The following is a 14,521-nucleotide window of genomic DNA, read 5'->3' as shown; positions in this document are numbered from 1 at the left end:
TAGAATCTTGTATTTAGTAGATATTTTAAAATACATACCATATATTGAGTGCTTAATTGTACAATATATTTTAGCTGTTTGGGTTATTATAAGATGAATAAGTTACTTCTCTCAAAATTCTAAAAATCTAACTCTATCTATTCATATGCCTCAAAATAAAAAGTAAGCCTGAAGACTGTCTTACATATGGCACTGCCTTGGAATGGAAAAATATCAAGTAATGATGTCCAATTCAAGTTCTGCCATGGATTTGTTACATACAGAAATGTTTATATATTTGATATATGTGTGTGTTTATGCTTATGTGTGTGTCTGTGTAACAACAGGTCAAAAGAACCATTAGGAATTACTACAAAGAGCTATATGCCAACAATTTTGGAAAATCTAGAAAGAAAGATTCCTGGACACATGCAATCTACCAAAATTGAATCATGAAGACATAGAAAATAAAACAGATCAACAACCAAGACATAGAACGAAACAGTAATAAAAACACTCCCAACAAAGTAAAGCCCAAGAATGGAAGGCTTCACTGCTGAATTCCACCAGACTTTTAAAGAGCTGACTCCAATTCTTCTTGAAACATTCAAAGCAATTGAAAGGGAAGAATAGGCAGATGCCTAGCATGAGTGTGGACACATAACAGGATCCCAGGAACCCAGAGTCTGAGAGAATACCAACTTTAGAGAATGAGGCAAAATCAGAATGCTGCAGCCCATGCCACTCACAATGTGGCTGAGGGGATAGCCTGGTGTGAGTCCAGCCTGCAGCCCTGAGGGGGACAGGATACCTGCTAACATAGACAGGGAGAAAGAGTATGTTCTCCCTCACTGTGCACCCCACAATGGCACCTGACAACTGGCTCGGAGAGGGCAGGTGCCATTTCGGACATATATAACAATTATACCAGCACTTCTGCATGCACCCAGCAACTGGTCAAGACAAGACACATGCCATCTTGTCAGTAGCTGTGGCAGTGGGGTGGGTCCATGCATCCAGGGACCGGCAATGAGAAAGCACCACTGTGAAATGAGAAGGGGCTATGGCCCACAGCTCTTGTATATGTGAGTGATCCATGGATTTTACCTGAGGAAAAAAATCCATGTTCCCCATCGACTTTGAGTGTGGCTCAGAGGACTAACGGGGGCTGGGCATCCATGTAAGATTTTGAATTGTCCCCAGAATCTCAACATATCACAGGTTCTGGAGATCAAAGCGCTTAGGCAGAGCATCCACAGGCAACGGGTTCTGGGAATGTCTCTGCCTTTCGAGAACAGAACAGGTTAGCGGGAGTTGGGGTAGGAGTGGATTCTCTGCACCCCATGACTTTGGAAGTCTTAAGTGCTGAGACTGAGAACTCTGACTGCATGAGAGGTCCAGGGTATAGCTGGATCTCTGTCAAATCACTAAGCAGTTCCATACACCCACAGATCCCGGATCACCATAGGTAGGTCATTGAAATGGGATGCACTCACCCTCAGGACTGCACAGATTCTTTGTGTGGTTCTTACAGCAGTGTGGATGAGTATTATACCCACTATGGGCTGACACCTGGGCATTGATCACCTTGGAAAAAGGAAGGGGAGGGAGTGCTTACCCCAACATAGGTAATCAAACCCTCCATTCTTATGAAAAATAAGAGTAAATTTATCAAGGCCATGTGGGTGTCACCCTGGATATTCACCCCACCCTGGAGCACTGACCACAGCTCCCTGGCCACCCAGCTAATGTCTGAGTTTTCACAGAAAGAAGACACTCCACGAAGCACAGAGGCATTGTTTAAGGATAAAAGCCATGGTGCGGGGCAAAGTATCTCCACAAAATAGACACAGAAATTTAAGAAATAATAATGAGGAAGACAATATGACCCTCACAAAGAAACACCACATTTCAATATTAGAATGTGAAGATAGTGGACAGCACTGTGAAACAGTGAGTTAAGCATCCGCCTGTGGTGCTGACATCTCATATGGGTACTGGTTTGAGTTCCAGCTGCTCCACTTCCGGTCTAGCTCCCTGCTGAAATCCTCGGAAAGCAGTAGAGTATGGCCCTAGGACTTGGGCTCCTGCAAGCACGTGGGAGACCCAGAGGAAGCTCCTGGTTCCTGGATTCAAATCAGCCCAACTCCAGCTGTTGCAGCCATTTGGAGAATGAATCATCAGATGGAAGACCTTTCTCTCTGTCTCTACCTCACTCTGTTTGCGTCTCTGCCTCTCAGGTAAATAATTTTTTAATAAATATAATGTGAAGATAAAGAGATTGATGAAATGCCTAATACAGAATTCAAAGGATTAATCATAGGATTATTCAGAAACATCAGAAGTAAATCCAAAAATTAAAGAAATCCATACATGACAAGAATAAAAATTTTCCCATGAAGCTTACATTTTAAAAATAAAAAAAGTTAGAAATGAATTCAGTAGATCAAATTTAAAAATTTGTTGGAAAGCCTTAATAACAAATTTGGTAAAGTAGTAAAAAGAATATCCGAGCTAAAAGACAAATATTCTGTAATGTCAGACCAAAAAAAAAGAAAGAAAGAAAGAAAGAAGAAATGGAAAAAATGAGAAAAATTAAAAACATTGTTGGAGATTTATGAGATACTATCAAACAACCCAACATATAGGTCTTAGGATTTATTGAAGACAGGGAAAGAGAATTTATTATAAGGCCTATTTACTGAAATAATTATAGAAAACTTCCCCAATTTTGAGAATGAAAAGGATGTTCAAGTATAGGAAGCACATAGAACTCCTAATAGAAATGACTAGGAAAGATGTTCACTACAATACATCGTAGTCAAATTTAACAGTAAAACATGCACACACACACACACACACACACAAAACGATTCTAAAATGTTCATGAGAAAAACACCAGATTACTTTCAGAGAATTTCCAATTGGATTCATAGCTGACTTTTCATCAGAAACCCTATGGGCAAGGAGAGAATGGAGAGATATTGCCCAAGTCTTTTTTTTTTTTTTTTTTGACAGGCAGAGTGGACAGGGAGAGAGAGAGACAGAGAGAAAGGTCTTCCTTTGCCGTTGGTTCACCCTCCAATGGCCGCCGCGGCCGGCGCACCGCGCTGATCCGATGGCAGGAGCCAGGAGCCAGGTGCTTTTCCTGGTCTCCCATGGGGTGCAGGGCCCAAGCACCTGGGCCATCCTCCGCTGCACTCCCTGGCCACAGCAGAGGGCTGGCCTGGAAGAGGGGCAACCGGGACAGAATCTGGCGCCCCGACCGGGACTAGAACCCGGTGTGCCGGCGCCGCTAGGCGGAGGATTAGCCTAGTGAGCCGCGGCGCCAGCCCGATTGCCCAAGTCTTAAGAAAAAAAATACTGTTAAACCAGAATATTGTACCCTGCAAAGTTCTCATTTATGAATGAAAGTGAAAAAAGAAAACAAAATTCCAGAACAAACAGAAATCGAAAGAATTTGTCACCCCATGTCCAGCCTCACAAAAGGGTGATTAAGTGTGTGCTACACAGAGAAACACAGAAAAATAGTCATCATTATGAAAGAATGTGAAAGCAGAAAATCTCCCAATAAAAGTACAAAGGAAATCCAAAGTAAATAATAGGAATATTTATGGAAAAATGGCAGGGCCAAGTTGTTACTTATCAATAGTAACTTTTCATGTAAATGGCCTGAATTCTCCAGTTAAAAGATACAGACTAGCTGAATGGATTAAAAACTAAGACCCATCTATTTTCCACCTAAAGAAACATATCTCACCAAAAAAGCTGCACAAAGACTCAAAGTGAGAGGATGGAAATGATATCCCATGCTAACAGAAAGAAGAAAATTGCTGGTATAGCCATAATAATCAGAAAAAATAGACTTTAAAACAAAACAAAACAAAAAATACAGAGAAGGGTATTATGATCAATTCATATAGTCACATAATAAATGTATATGCATCCAATTACAGGGTGCCTGACTATTTAAAGGAAATGTTAATGGAAGTAAAAGGAGACATAGATTCTAATACAATATTAATGGGGGACTTCAACACCCCACTTGCATCAGTGGACAAATGAAACAAACAAACAAACAAAAAAAAAACAAAGAAACAATAGAGCTAATTAACATTATTGAACAAATGGACTTACCTGATATCTACAGGATATTTCATTACCACAACTGAAGAATACACATTTTTTCATCAGTGCATGGAACCTTCCCTAGGATAGACCATATGCTAGGCCATAAAGCAAGTCTTAGCAAATTAAAAAAAAAAAAAAAATTGAAACCATATCATGCATCTTTTCTGAACACAATATAATGAAACATTGGAATGGAAATCAACAACTCAAATGCTAGAACATATGCAAATACATGGAGATTGAACAACATACTGCTGAATGAGCAGTGGGTCATAGAAGAAATCAAATGAGAAATCAAGGGGCCGGCGTTGTGGTACAGTAGGTTAATCCTCTGCCTGAGGCACCAGCATCCCATATGGGCACCAGTTCTAATCTCAGCTGCTCCTCTTCCATTCCACCTCTCTGCTATAGCCTGGAAATGCAGTAGAAGATGGCTGAAGTCCTTGGGCCCCTGGACCCATGTGGGAGACCCAGAAGAAGCTCCTGGCTCCTGGCTTTGGATCGGTGCAGCTCCAGCTGTTGCAACCATTTGGGGAGTGAACCAGCAGATGGAAGACCTTTCTCTCTGTCTCTCCTTCTCACTGTCCGTAACTCTAACTTTCAAATAAATAAACAAAGTCTTAAAAAAAGAGAAATCAAAAATTTCAGGAACTAAGACCATGTAACATATCAGAACTTATGGGACACCACAAAAGCATTGTTAAGAGAGGAAGTTTATAGCTATTGGTGCCTACATCAAGAAATTAGAAAAGCTCCAAATAAATGAGCCATTAGTACATCTAAAGGACCTAGAAAAACAACAACCAACCAAACCCAAAATTAGGATAAAAGAAACAATTAAAATTAGAGAATAAATGAACAAAATTGAAAATAAAAATACAAAAGATCAGTGAAATATAGAGATGTCTTTTGAAAAAAAAAATAAACAAAACTGAGACAACATTGGCAGAACTAATCAAAAAAGAGGGAAAAAACCCAAATCAATAGAATCAGAAATGAAAAAGGAAATCTAACAGCAGATACAACAGAAATAAAAACAATCATCAGAAATTATTTACAAAGAGCTGAATGCCAAAAAATTGGAAAACCTAGAAGAATGGATAGATTCATAGAAACATACAATCTACCAAAATTGAGTCATGAAGATATAGAAAACCTAAACAGACCAATACCAAGGTGGAGACTGAATCAATAATAAAGACCCCCCCAACAAAGAAGAGCCCAGGACTGGATGGCTTCACTGCTGAATTCTACCAGACATTTAAGGAAGAACTAATTCAAATTTTTCTTGAGCTATTCAGAAAAAAAAAATCAAAGGGAAGGAACTTTCCCAAACTCCTTGTATAAAACCAGCATCATCTTAATTCCTAAACCTGAAAAAGATAAAACAGAGAATGGGAATTATAGAACAATATCTGTGATGAACATAGACATAAAAATGCTCAACAAAATACTAGCTAATTGAATCCAACAACACATAAGAAAAGTCATTCACTTGGACCAATTTGGATTTATCTCTGGTATACAGGGATAGTTCAACATTTGCAAATTAATCAGTGTGATACATTGCATTAACAAACTAAAGAATAAAAACGGTATGATTATCATAACAGTTGCAGAGAAAGCATTTGATAAAATTCCACATCCTTTCATAAAAATTTAAGCAAATTGAGTAAAAGAAGGAACATTCCTCAACACAATTAAGGCAATTTATAACAAACCTACAGCTAGCATCTTGCTGAATGGGGAAAAGTGTGAAGCACTGGAACCACACATGCATGCCCACTCTCGCCATTACTATAGTCCTGAAAGATTTATCCAGAACCATTAAGCAAGAAAAAGAAATCAAAGGGATAGAAATTGAAAAGGAGGAAGTCAAACTATCCCTATTCACAGATGGCATAATTCTACTTATGGGGGAACCCAAATGATTCCACTAAGATACTATTGGACCTCAGAAGCGAGTTTGATGAAGTAAAATATAAAATTAATGCACAAAAAATCAAAGCCTTTCTATACACAGACTATGCCAAGGGTGAGAAAGAACTTCTAAGATAAATAGCATTGATAATAGCTACAAAAATTAGATATCTTGGGATAAATTTTAAAAAGATATCAAAGATCTTTGTGATGAATATTACAAAAGATTAAAGAAAGAAATAGAAGACACAAAAACAGAAAAAATCTTCCATGTTCATGGATTGGTAGAATCAATATCATCAAAATGGCTGTACTACTGAAGCAATTTACAGATTCAATGTGATTGAAATCAAAATACCAACCACATTATCCACTGATCTAGGAAAATTATTCCAAAATCATATGCAAACACATGAGTCCCAAATAGCTAAAGCTATATTAAACAACAAAATCAAAGTTGTAGGCATCAATGTACCAGATTTCAAGGCATTCTATAGGGCAGTTATAGTCAAAACAGCCTGGTACTGGCAAAAAAACCAGATGTGTAGATCAATGAAACAGAATATAAAATCCATAAATCAAGCCACAGAACCACAGCCAACTTATCTTTGACAAAATAGTTAAAATCAATCCCTGGAGCAAGGAAAGTCTCTTCAACAAATGGTGCTGGGAAAACAATCTCCACATGCAGAAGTATGAACCAAGACTCCTACCTTATACCTTACACAAAAATACACTCAAAATGGATTAAACACCCCTACATCTTCCACAAAAATTCACTCAAAAAGGATAAAGACCTAAATCTATGATCTGATACCATCAAATTATTACAGAACACTGAGTAAACCCTGTATGACATTGGCATAGGCAAAGAGTTCTTGGAAAAGACTCCAGGGGCATAGGCAATCAAAACCAAAATTAACAAATGGATTACATCAAATTGAGTACCTTCTGCACTGCAAAAGAAACAGCAAAGTGAAGAGCTAAATGATAGAATGGGAGAAAATATTTGCAAACTATGCAACTGATAAAGGATTTATATCTAGAATCTATAAAGAGCTCAAGAATGACTTGAACAGGCATTTTTGAAGAGAAGAAATTTGATAGTCCAACAATGAAAAACTGCTCAGGTTCACTAGCCATCATAGAAATGCAAATCGAACCTACAATGAAGTTTGACCTCACCCCAGCAAGAATAGCTCTCAGACAGAAATCAACAAACAACAATTTTGGCAAGGATGTAGGTGGAAAGGTACCTTAATCCACTGTTGATGGGAATACAAACTGGTGCAAACACTATGGAAGACAGTATGGAGATACCTTAGAAATCTGAATATGGATCTTTCCTATGACCCAGCAATCCCACACTTGGGTATTTACCCAAAAGAAAAGATATCAGCATATGTAACAATGATCTGTACCACCATGTTTATTGCAGCTAAATTCACATTAGTGAACATATGAAGTCAATCCAGATGTCCATCAACTAAAGACTCAATGAATAGATTATGGTATATCTACACCATGGAATACTACACAGTGGTAGAAAAAAATGAAATCCTGTTATTTGTAACAAAATGGATAGAAGTGAACACCATTATACTTAGTGAAATAAACCAGTATCAAAAAGACAGATACCATATGTTCTCTATGATCCATGATGACTAATAGAGTAACTAAAAGGTAATCTACAGAAGTAAAATTGACACTTTGAGATCTGATGATTTTGTACAGCTCTCATCTGTGGAGAAACAGTATTTTTTCTTCAAACTATTTTTTGAAATATTTACTTAATGTAGGGTTAATCTTATGAATATATAGTTAACTGAATATAGATGTTTGTAAAAAAAAATAAAAATGGTAATAGGAAAGCAAGGAGGAAGAAAGGTAGGAATGCAGTGGTAGGGAGGGTAAGGTAGGAAGAATCACTATGTTCCTAAATTTGTATATATTAAATTCATGAAGTTTGTATATCTTGAATAAAATTTTAAAAATAAAATAAAAAAGGAAAGGGAAAAAAACCCTTCCAAAAATACTACCAGGAGGCCAGCACCCCGTTAAGTCCAAAACCCAAAAGAGAAGATGCTACAAAGAAAGAGAACTATAGACCAATATTCCTGTTGAATATATATGCAAAAAATCCTCAACAAATACTAGCTAATTGAACCCAACAACACATCAGAAAGATCATTCACTGGACCAAGTAGGGTTTATCTCTGGTATGCAAGGATAGTTAAATATACACAAATCAATAAATGTGATACAACATGTAAACAATTTGAATAAAAAAAATACATGTGTCTCAATAACTGCAGAGATAGCACTTGATAAAATACAATACTCTTTCATGAACATTTAAGCCAATTTGGTACAGAAGGAACATTCCTCAACACAATCAAGACAATTTATGACAAACCCACAGCAAGCATAATATTGGATAGAGAAAAGCTGGAAGCATTTCCACTAAGATGCAGAATCAGTCAAGGATGCCCACTCTCATCATTGCTATTCAATATAGTACTGAAAGTTTTAGTCAGACCCGTAAGGAAAGAAAAAGAAATTAAAGGGAAACAAACTGGAAAGCAGGAAGTCAAACTATCCTTATTTGCAGATGACACGATTTTATATATAGGGAAACCAAAAGATTCAATTAATAAACTTTAGCAACTCATAAGAGTTTAGCAAAGTGGTAAGATATAAAATTATCAAAAAAAAACCAACAATCTTTATATAAACAATGTCATCGCTGAGAAAGAATTTCTAAGATCTGTCCCATTAACAATAGTTATAAAGAATTTAAATACCTTGGAATAAATTTAACCAAGGAGGTAAAAGATCTCTACAATTAAAATTGCAAAATATTAATAAATAGAAGAAAGAAAAAATAGAAAAATCTTTCATTTTTCTGTATTGGAAGAATTACTATCATCAAAATATGCATAGTACCAAAAGTAATTTGCAGATTCAATGAGATACTTATCAAAAAAACAATGACATTCTTCTCAGATATAGCAAAAACGTTGCTAAAATTCATATGGAAACACAAGAGAACCTGAAGAGATAAAACAATCTTAAACAACAAAAACAAAGTCAGAGACATCACAACACCAGATTTCAAAACATACCACAGGGCAGTTATAGTCAAAACAGCCTGATAGTGGCACAAAAATAGACATGTAGAGTAAAGGAACAGAATAAAAGCTCCAGAAATCAATTTGCATGTCTACAACTGACTATTTGACAAAAGAGCTAAAATCCAACTCTAGTTAAAGATAGGCTCTTTAACAAAAGGTGCTGGGAAAATCAGATCCATGTATGCAGAAATACAAAGCAAAAACACTGCCTTAAATCTTATATAAAAATCAAACCACAATGGATCAAGGATCCAAATCTACAACCTGATATCATCAAATTGCTAGATGAGAACATTAGGGAATCTCTACAAGACGTTGACTTACACAAAAACTTGGCTAAGACTGCAGAATCATAGACAACCAAAGCAAAAACTTACAAATGGGATTGCATCTAGCAAAGTAACTTCTGCACTGCAAAGGAAATAGCAAAATAAAGACATAACCAATGCAATGGGAGAAATATTTGCAAACTGTGCAATTGAAAAAGGGTTAATATCCAGAATCTATAAATTAGAGCTAAAGAAACTCAACAACAACAAAACAAACCATCCATTTAAGAAACTGGCAAAGGCATTTTTCAAAAATGGAAGTTCAACTTGCCAACAGATACATGAAAACATGCTCAGGATTACTAGCCATAAGGGAACTGCAAATCAAAACCATAATGAGGTTTTGCCTTATCCCAGTTAGAATGGCTCTCATACAGAAATCAACAATCAGGTAGAGCAGCGGGGTGTTCTGAGTCACGCAGGGAAAAATGGATAATCAATGAGTACAGGAGGTGGTGGAATCACGAAAAGTTTGCACACAGTGGCCCGGGAGTCCACCAGAGATTGCTTGGGTCCGCACCGGGAGTAGTAGAGAGGTACCCATAGCGCAGAGAGGGAAAGGCGTGGAGACCCAAGGAGGAGACAGGCACCACTCCCTCAATGAACCAGGTAAGAGGTGGCGAGCCCATGGAGGTGCAGACACAAATGAGTGGGGAAATTTAGCAATGACGATAAGAGAGGGAGGAGATGTACAGTTCAGTACACAGTTCCCTCGGACTTACCCTTAAGGGTAAAGCTAAAGACTTGTCATGGGATTCCAAATCCCTTTAAGTTGGCAGATACCAATGCCATATTACTAGTTAAAGTGATCAGTTTAAGTGCATAACTGATCATAAAGATATGAATAAGTGTCAAAGAGACACTGGCTTACACCTTAAACAAAAATCAACTCAAAATGGATCAGGAATCTAAATGTAAGATCTTAAACCATCAAATTACTAGAGGAAAACATGGGAGAAACACTGCAAGACATTGGCATAGGCAAAGACTTCTTGGATAGAACTCCAGGAGCACAGGCAATAAAAGTGAAAATAGACAAATGAGATTACATCAAGCTAAGAAGCTTCTGCATAGCAAAGGAAATAAATACTCAACAAATAAAGAGGCAAATGATAGAATGGGAGAAAGTATTTGCAGACTATAGATCTGATAAAGATTAAAATCCAGGATATATAAGGAGCACAAGAAACTCAACAACAAAGCAAGCAATCCAGTTAAGAAATGGGTTAAGGATATGATACTTCCCACTGTACCCTCACTTGTTCCCTCACTACTACCTAATCTTATCCTTTTTTTTTTATTTTTGTTCTAATTTTTACAATGAAACAGCTTCAATTTTCTTTATAATCACAAACTCATTTTTCAAAGAATGAAATGCAAGCAGCCAAGAGACACATGAAAAAATGTTCAGGATCACTAGCCATCAGGGAAGTGCAAATCAAAACCACAATGAGGTTTCATCTCACCCTAATTAGAATGGCTCTCATACAGAAACCAATAAGCAATAAATGCTGGTGAGGGTTGGGGGAAAAGGTGCCCTAATTCACTGTTGATGGGAAGGTAAACTAGTACAGCCATTGTGGAAGACAGTATAGCGATACATTAGAAATCTGAAAATAGGTCTACCATATGACCCAGCCATCCCACTCCTGGGAATTTATCCAAAGGAAATAAAATCAGTATATGAAAGAGTTATCTGTAGCCTAATGTTTACAGCACCTTGACTCATAATAGCTAAGATATGGAATCAATTCAGATGTCCATCAACTGATGACTGGATTAAGAAAATGTTGTATGTATACATGATGGAGCACTACTCACCCATAAAAAGAATGAAATCCTGTGTTTTGCAACAAAATGGATGCAGCTAGAGGCCATTATGCTTAGTTAAATAAGCCAGTCCCCAAAAGTCAAATATCATGTTTTCCCTGATTTGTGGTAACCAAGAAATGCAGTAAAAAATGTGATATATGAGTAAAACTGACATTTTGAGATTTGATTATTGCTTATAGCCCTTATGTAAACTCTTGAGGCACAGTGTTTTTTCTACTGACTACTTGTTGAATTTGTTTTTTAGTGGAAGGTTGAACTTGTGATTATAAAGAAAATTGAAGCTGTTTCATTGTAAAAATTAGAATGAAAATAAGAAAAGGATGAGATTAGGTAGTAGTGAGGGAGCAAGTGAGGGTACAGTGGGAAGTATCATTATGGTTTTAAAACTGTATGTGAAATATGTGAAATTTGTTCCCTTTATATAAATTTTAAACAGTAAAAAAAAAAAGTGAAAGCATCCAGAATTTTAAGAGAGAAGTCCAGGTTGGTATAAGTATCCAGATTAGGCTAGACAACATCCTATTTGTTAAATGAGACCACTGTCATTTTAAAATGCCCCAGTGAAAGTGTTAACTGGTAAATATGAGTTCATGGCATTCTTTGTGGTTTTGCTAAATTACTGACAACATATGCATGAAATAAAGGCTGTTGATTACCACAATCACAGTGCCTACTTCCAGCAGGTGATACTTTGCAGGGTGCAGAGGTAATATTCATGAAAGCCACATCTTTCTTCTATTCCATTCTCATCACAAATGTGAAAACGGAGGCAGATTTGCCAGTTAACAATGAAAGCCTGACTAGGTTATAGAAAGCCAATTAGATTTGACATACATTTTTGTTTCTAGAAGCACAGTTCAAGCTTCCTGTCTATTGTTCATTTACCCTTTTGCAGCCTCTTTCTGTTAGTGCTTTGCCATTTCATGGGGAAGCCTTGTATGACATCGTGAGGCCACATGAAAATTCTCAGACCATCAGTGTCTGGTGCTAACACACACACACACCTGAGTCTGTCTTGGGCTGCATTTTGTTTCTTTAGTGTTTTCGGTGTATCCCAGATTTGGCCCTTGGCAAACTCCATAAAAGATAGCTTGCCAGTTCTTACTGCTTACTATTCTTTTTTTTTTTTTTTTTTAAACTTTTATTTAATGAATATAAATTTCCAAAGTACGACTTATGGATTACAATGGCTTTCCCCCCATACCGTCCCTCCCACCCACAACCCTCCCCTTTCCCACTCCCTCTCCCCTTCCATTCACATCAAGATTCATTTTCGATTATCTTAATATACAGAAGATCAGCTTAGTATACATTAAGTATGGATTTCAACAGTTTGCTCCCACACAGAAACATAAAGTGAAAAATAATAGATGATTTTTTAAAATGATGATGAAATCAGATCAGACCTATTGTCATGTTTAATCCCAGTGAGAGTCAAGTTGGGAATTGATAATTTCTTTTTTTTTTTTTTTTTTTTTTTTTTTTTTTTTTTTTACAGAGGATCAGTTTAGTATGCATTAAGTAAGGATTTCAACAGTTTGCACCCCCATAGAAACACAAAGTGAAATATATTGTTTGAGTACTCGTTATAGCATTAAATCTCAATGTACAGCATGTATAATTTGGGACATGCTCAGGCTGACTTGCCCCAAGTGGTGGAGTTGGAAGCATACCAGGGGATTCCAATTCAATCCCATCGAGGTGGCATGTACCAATGCCATCTCACTGTTCCAGGTGATCAGTTTCAGTTCACAGTTGGTCATGGTGAAGGGACTGGGAGTCAAAGGGAGCACATAGACAAGTCTAGTACCTGCTAACGCTAACTGATGGAGTAAATAAAGGGGAGAGTGATCCAACATGGGAAGTGAGAATCTCAGCAGACTCATAGAATGGCAGATGTCCTAAATAGCACTCTGGCCTCAGAATCAGCCCTAAAGGCATTCGGAGCTGGCTGAAAAGCTCATGAGAGTATTTCAGGCATGGAAAGCCAAGACACTCTGGCAAAAGATCTCTGCGAGTGAGATCCCAGTGGAAAGAACAGGCCATCAAAGAAGGAGGTACCTTTCTCTGAAGGGAGGAGAGAACCTCCACTTTGACTATGAGCTTGTCTAAACAAGATAAGAATCGGAGAACTCAGAGGGCTTCCATAGCCTTGGAAACTCCCGACTGGAGCATAGGGAGATTACTGATGCCATAGACAGGAGTGTCAATTGGTAAAGTCAACAACAGGAGTCACTGTGCACTTACTGCTTACTATTCTTATGATGACAATCAAAGCTGGCCTGAGAAACACAATTTGTGAGTTTTTAGTGATCCATGATGTCCTTAAAATGTGACCTGTTAATCTGTACAAAATAATCCTATTTCTGTGAAGAGGATGTAGGAAACAATGATACTAAACATCACTGTGCACATGGGTATCTCTGTAAAGACTTGGAGAATACTGCCAAAACATTTATGACAGGCTGTGTCACTGTCTTTGTTCATATTCACAAAACTGATATTCCCCACAGGCAAATGAACTGTTGTACTTTTGAATGTCCATAACTTGTAATTTAGAAATAATTAAATGAAAAATATTTACATCCTCCCCTAAAATTGTTCTAAGATTCTCACTGTCTCTCATCTCCAACAGTGTCTTCTTTATCTATGTTCTCTCCATCCACTAAAAGTGCCTTAATTTGGCCTCTAAATATTTCTTGCCTGGGTAAGGCAAATGAATCCCTATTCTCTTTTCTTTCAGGCTTACTCCTTTCTAATCCATACTGCACTCCATTTCCAATATATTTATGTGGGAGTTAGATTCCAAAGATGTCCCCTAATGGATCCACTGATATTTAGGAACTCTCTCCAGTCTTTCCAACATGGAATATGGCCTGGTCTTGTAATTTGCTTTCGTCAGTAGAATTCAGCAGCCTTGTGTAACTGCCAACATTTCATTTTAAGAAATCTGCAATTTCCGATTTCATCATTTTCTATGTTCCTCCTTGAGGACCACTACCATGCTGTGTGGAAACCAAAATGGCCAGATGAAGAATTCTATGTGGAAATTCTACACCCACTGCTTTCCCAAGTATAGCCCCAGCCAACAGCTCCAACAGCTCCAACTGCGTTCTAGCAATAGCCAGAGCAATTACCAGACATCAGAGGGAGTCCGATTTGAACTTTTAATCTGTCCTAACCCTTTAGCTGAAC

General features: G+C 37.4%; 1 long non-coding RNA gene across 3 annotated transcripts in view; it reads right to left on the bottom strand.

Moving 5' to 3' along the window:
- The window catches only part of LOC149127440 (uncharacterized), a 77,835-nt gene that overhangs the window by 48,403 nt on the left and 14,911 nt on the right, over positions 1-14,521 (bottom strand). Inside the window, exon 3 of one of the 3 annotated variants that reach the window (XR_016231572.1) lies at positions 3,004-4,188. The exons of the other annotated variants lie outside the window; for them this stretch is intronic. This is a non-coding gene — a long non-coding RNA (uncharacterized LOC149127440). Of the gene's footprint in view, positions 1-3,003; positions 4,189-14,521 lie in introns of those variants that run through there. 3 annotated transcript variants of the gene reach the window in all.

This window comes from Oryctolagus cuniculus, chromosome 3 (genome assembly GCF_051225735.1).
Source record: "Oryctolagus cuniculus isolate XC-2025 breed Fujian yellow rabbit chromosome 3, ASM5122573v1, whole genome shotgun sequence".
In the NCBI taxonomy this organism is placed as follows: domain Eukaryota; kingdom Metazoa; phylum Chordata; class Mammalia; order Lagomorpha; family Leporidae; genus Oryctolagus; species Oryctolagus cuniculus.
The sequence above is the reverse complement of the archived record's forward strand: the minus strand, read 5'-3'. Positions and strand labels throughout refer to the sequence as shown.